Genomic DNA, 6123 nt, shown 5'->3' with positions numbered 1-6123 from the left:
ACTTTCTCATGGTAAGCAGTACAAAGGACATGCATTTCTGCCCAGGTCTACTAGCATTCTCTCATAACCAACGCTCACCAATTTTATGTTGTGAAATCATTAACGCATACTGTAGCAGTAGGTCAGTATGACTGCAATAATATTCAAGATGTCAGTTAATTCGGTACAGGATATCTTTGGGGGGAGTCTTCAGGTGTGACTAATTCACAAAGCTGCATACTTACCTGTACTCTAGCTTGAAGCTTACTGCCTCTGGATCATGCCCGAAGCGTGGTTTGGTATGTGAAAGCCTATCTCTTCATCCTAACTTGCATCTTCTGTGAGACCAGCTGATAAGACCTTGCTTTTTTCATGCTTACTCACACAGTTGCCCACTTTTATCAGTTTGGTTTCATAACCTCGTCTTGAAAGAATAGCTCCCAGCCTTCTTTCAGTTGTCTTCGATCAGTGCACCCTGACTGGAAAACTTTTTCTTTCGCTTTTTCTAAAACGTGCTTTCCATCACAAAAAAAAAAAAAAAAGTTGTCTGCCACGAACTGAGGCTCTTGCATGCATCTGAGGAACTCACGATGCCCCCTACGTCAGCTAGGTATTAGGTGACAGCAGTGGGCAAAAGCACTCCTTTGGTACGCCCGTGGCCGCGGTGTGTAAGTGGCGTGGGTTTGTGCCTGCCGAAAGCTGCCCTGTACCCGGGGAGCTCTGGGGGAGAGCCGCGGCGGCTGCCGGCCCCCTCACCGCTGCGAGGGGCTGGAGCCTGTTCACCCCGCAGGCAGCGCGGCCGCTGCCGACCATGGCAAACAGCGCTGTTCAGTTGCGGTCAAATGGCGACATCTCACTTGAGAGTTTCTGTGCATTAGGCGGTTCTCTTTTAATTAAAGTTGCGGTTACGGGGTATACTGATTCTGTTGGCTGCGCGTTTTGGTGCTTGGAAAGGTAAGTGTACATTGACACGACTGCAAACGGGAGTTGCTTGTGCTCTGAAGAAATCCACTTCTGTGTATGAGAAAGCATCTCTTTGCCAGCCGTCGCCTTTTGCACTGGCACAGATGGCAGTTTGCATCAATTATGACTTATTGGCTGGGGGGGAGGATCCTGGTTCAGGAGAAACGAGGGTGAGATCACCAACTCGGTCTACAAGACCCCCCACAAGCTGTGAGGAGGGATCGTCCTTGCGTTGCTCCTGACCAGCGGCAGGGAGGCTGGCACACAAGTCCCCGAAGCTATTTGCTCCCCTTCTGTGTAGAATGTGTTTATTGTACATTTATTTAAAGTGCTTCAGGTAGGAAAATGGATATTTACAATTCAATATATGTAAATAAGAGTGGAAAGGCTTGATTGGAAAAATATCAAGTTTCTAATACATACTACTATACTAAGACCTCCCACATTTATAGTCAGATCTAGTGAATATTCCTTGCTGGTTCCTGTGCCAAAGGAGGGCCATGGAAGTATCAAAGTCTTTTTGTTTGCATCTTGATCCTCCACAGAACGGGAAGAATATTTTATTTGATTTGGCTCTGGTTTATTCTGTGCAATGTTATGCCTCTAGCTGATACAATAAACGTTTATTGGGCTGGCCAAAGCTGATGTTACGCTGTACCTCTTACCTCTCTTTGTGCGACTATGCAACGTACAAAGGGCAGGTGATCCTTGCAAATGTAAAACATTAAAAGAGAAAGTATTAAGCTGTTTTTCAAAGGACGGCTCTTTTCTAACCACACTGGTACAGCCAGACTGTGATTTTTCCAGTGAACAGTAAGTTCTGATTCCGGTTTTTCTTAAACCATTATTTTCTGCAAATCTTTTCCCTGTCTTGCGAATTCCATCTCTCCCACCGCGCCGTGCCTCTCCCCTCCTCTCTCCCCCTCTCTCACACATACGATTTTGAGTGTAATGGGTGTCACTTCTCTCTCTATCTCTCCATCTGTTCCCACGATCAACACTCACAGTCCAGCCCCTGCTTTGCATCTAGTATGCGTATTCTCTTTATCCTCGGTCTGTTTTGATTTCACGCTTTTCCTGTCTCTCCTTTGCCCTCTCTACCATGTCTTTAGTCTCCCTAGCCATCAGAGACCTGAGGGTGTGGTTTGACATCGCAGCTAATTTGGGCTAACTGTTAGCTGCCAAAAAAAGAGTGTCCATGTTTCCCTGGCTGCACGCTGCTCTTGCCTCCCTTGAACTGGCACTGGCTGTCACCTAGCAGTTTACGTGAGATGGAGTTGAGGAGTTAAACGGGTAGAAAACTCAGCCTTTAGCAGCAGCAGAAGAAAAAACAAATTAGTTCTCAGTGGTTTTAGCTCACCAAACCAGGTCGTCAGGATTTGATGAGTACCAGTGGCACTGCGGAGGACGGGGTAGGAAAGGCACATTGAAGAGGGCAAGGTCCCCTTCAGAAGGGCAGCTGCAGAGTCGGTCAGTCTTGTGCAAACTATCAGCCTTGTAACTCCTCTCTCTCTCCTGTGTGTCTTCTGCTGCGTTCTGCATGCTAAGGATTGGCCTGTCCCTTCCCTTAACAGCCCTCTTTCAAACAGTAGTGTCAGGTTTTCTTTTTTTTCCCAACAGAAGAAAAAACTGTTTGGCTGCTTTAAAGTATTTTAAAATGAACAGGGTCAGTTGTGCCTTTGCGGCCTCACAAAAGGGGCCGGGAGGCGTCACGAGCAGCCCCCAGTTTGCGGAAGGAGTTTTGAGGGGAGAAAAGACAAAACGCCATGAAAACAGCCATGGCCTGAGTGGGTGCCAGTTTTTTCAGCAGATGGCAGGGCGGTGGTGGAAGGCAGCGCAGGAGGTCACACGGCCTTCCACAAGGTCTGCCTGTGGGTAGGGAGAGACTTCGGTCTGAACAACTGCAACCCAAAGAGCAAAGGTTTCCAGCAGCGGGTGCCCTGGAAGGCCGCTTTTATCTATCGGCTTGTTAATCTGCTGAGACGTGTGAGCTGGTGAGGCTGCGGTAGGATGGCGAGGATCTGTCTCGCCTCCTGGTCAGGTGCTGACGAGTTTGCCCGGGCTGGCGAGTGAGTTTGGCTTTTAATGCTGCTGCAGCAACAACCCCCCCAAAAAACTGATTCACGGAGACTGCAAACGAGCAGTCTCAGGAATCTCTTCTTTTTTGATGCAGTAGTTAGAACTGAGAGGCTGTACGTGTGCCTTGTTAGAGCGGACGCTTTTTTTGCCTAGTTTCTGACCCTTTCAGCCTCTTTTAAAACAAGGGCATTATTTTCAAATCAAATTTTATAAACTGAACATTGGAGTTGTTAAGAAGAGATCAAAATTTACATAAGACTTCTATTTAACCTATTACCTATGAAAATTTACTTCAGGCTGAAACTTGTTTTCCAAAGTTTACAGCATACAAAACAAATGGTTTTTAAAATTTCCTTACTTACGAGTACCTTAAATTGTGTTTTCTAAAAGGGAAAAAAAAAAATCTTGGAACCTTACCAGTTTAATTTGCATTTTGGCTCTGATGTAACTCAAAATAGATTAGATTAAAAAAGGAAATTTGGCAAGTGATTACTCAATTACATGATTTTACTGCTTTGGTATTTTGAAAATAAAAATGAACAGATCTGTTTTACTTTGAAAAGTGCCTGGTGCACGTGTGCTGTAACCACTTTTCAGAAACCATATGGAAGGTTCCCTACGCTGCGTATGGCAACGCTACCCAGAGCTCAAACACGTATTCCTGCGATAGGCTACACTAGCTACACGGGACCCAGCCAGGTCAGGGACTTTGATGTACACATTCAGATAATGCTGTATCGAAGCAATGCAGGGTAACGAGGTTGGTGCGTAAATCACGGGAAGTTCACAGTGATGGGGCTGCATTGCTCCTTTTTCACAGAAAGGAACTAAAATTGCTTGGAGCTGGTGCCAGGCCAAGAAGTTAGGAGGAATTTGGGGAAGGGATACAATTTATATGGAATCTATATTGTGCAAGATATAAAGGTGAGCAGATACTTGTAAAATATTTCATCATCTAGAGCTATGGATGTTTGATCTTCTCTGTGCCTTCCTCGTTATCCTTGATTCCCACGCAGTCATGCCTCCAGTGCTTCCCTGGTAGCTGCTCATCTCTAGCCTTCATGCCAAGGGGAGGAAGACTCTGCGGACTCCTGGAAGAGCAAGCAAGTGGTGACAAACTCCCTCGAGTAAGTTAGCATTGATCCTCCACGTGGCGAGGGATGCGATAGGACTATGCCTTAAACTGAGAATCATCGGGGTCATCTGTTATTTCCATCGATACATTTTCATTAGCGAAGCAGTAGGAGGAGAAGGAGCATCTGTCCCTCCGTCACTGATGAAGTTTCCCTTGGAGTGCCTGGGGCTGTCTTTGTGGCTTTCAGGTCTCTGACAAATGCAACAGTTTTGCAAACGTACATTCGGTACCGTGATCTGGTCACTCGCCCGTGCTTTTCTATAGAGCCACTTTGGTTCTTGAAAGCTTCTCCACATGCATGTGCGCAGCTGTCCCTGCAGTGCAACGCGCCACGATCCGCGTCTCTTCCTCCAGCGCAAAGCCAGCTTGTGCAGTGGTGAATTCGATCGAAAGAACAGCAACTTCGAATGACAGAAACCTTACTTACTGCCATCCCTGCCCTGACAAACTGTAGCTCTTTCAGTTGGTTTTAGTGGGGATTAAGACTCCCAGAAGACTAATTTTGGTGTAGTAATGATGGTACGGACCCAAAGTCCTGACGCATGAAGAGCGGAATACGCCAGTGAGTTGTTAGAAATGAATAAATGCCTTTTGAAACAGTGGGGTGGAATGGAGGTGATGGATTACAGTATTTCACCTGACTATCGAGCCTGTGGAGCTTCAGCAAACTGCTCCTGCGAAGAGGGGTCACCGCCTAGATGTCCCTCACACAACGCTTGTTGCGGAGGGGCAAGCGTTCTGCTGTCACAGCAGGGAGACCCTACTTCTATCCCACTATTTTAAGAGTTAACATGATTCTTGGTTGCCCTCTGTACATCTTGGTTTCATCCTGCTGCCTCTTACAAGTAACTGGTTTTCGTTACTACATACCTGATAGTTGGCAGACCTGTTTCTGAGAAGTCAGTGAGATGAACCTTTGCTGTCCCAAATAAAGCTCTTCTAAAGACCGTCTTAATTTCCCTCATGCCTTCACTTTTCTCCTGTTTAAATGGGAAGGGATGGCCTTCAGGAGTCTCCACTGCCATGCCGTTGTCGCTGATGTCATTGGCGCATGAGGATCATTGCTGCTTCTCCTCAAGAAGAATTGAATACGTTTGATCTTTCCTTCCTTCCTGCCTTTGTGGGGACAAGGGACCAGCTCAAACGCTGGTCTCCATCCCTCCAAGGCAGCAAGCTGTGCTGACGCTCTGTCGATGGCCCGAGTCACCCCGGGACTGACAAACGGGCAAAGCACGAAGCCTCTATCCAGGACGAGAGAGGAGCTGACAGCTGCCATCGGCGTATTTCTGCAAGGGGGTAGCTGCCGCGCGCTTACCAGAAGAGCTGACCGCCTTCAAAGAAAAAAAAAAAAAAAAAAAGGCGAGTTTCCTACCGCTGAGTTTGTAGTGTGTAGACTGTGAGTTTCGATTTCTTATCGCTGAGGTCTGTTACCAGAGACCAAAAGGGTGCCGCGGTGTGTGTGTGCGGATCGCACCGTTGTAACCGACTTTGTCACGTCGTGCGACAACACGTTTCTTTGCTGGAGGAAGGAGCAAACCTGGGGCTTCTGTTCTGGAGATGAAAATAGGATGATAGGACCGGGGCGGGGGGAAATCACTTGCCGGGCACCATATCCCAGTGGAATCGTTGCGATTCATGTATTATTCAAAGCCCAGATTTTGCGGCTAAGTCTTAAATTAACCTTGAAGTTATCTGAAAAGTCTCTTCTTCCCTATCGAGTATGTGGTTATCCCAGGCAGGCGCCCTCGCTGCTGGCACACCTCACCCCCCAGCCGTGGCTGGTACGTGTGCTGGAGAAAGGAAACGCCAGCAGTGCCTTGAGAGGCGGTTTAGAAGTTTATTCAGGTTAATTCCACGCAGTAGGGCTCGTGAGGACCCACGCCTCTCCTCAGCCTTCGGGGTGACAGCCGCAGGTTTCTTCTCCGTGAGGAGAGAGGGGGGGCCGTGCCCCCGCTTGGCGCTGGGCG

The sequence above is a fragment of the Nipponia nippon genome, unplaced genomic scaffold (assembly GCF_047370975.1).
Source record: "Nipponia nippon isolate SJK-2023a ecotype South Korea unplaced genomic scaffold, ASM4737097v1 scaffold_2, whole genome shotgun sequence".
NCBI classification, from domain to species: Eukaryota; Metazoa; Chordata; class Aves; order Pelecaniformes; family Threskiornithidae; genus Nipponia; species Nipponia nippon.
The sequence above is the reverse complement of the archived record's forward strand: the minus strand, read 5'-3'. Positions refer to the sequence as shown.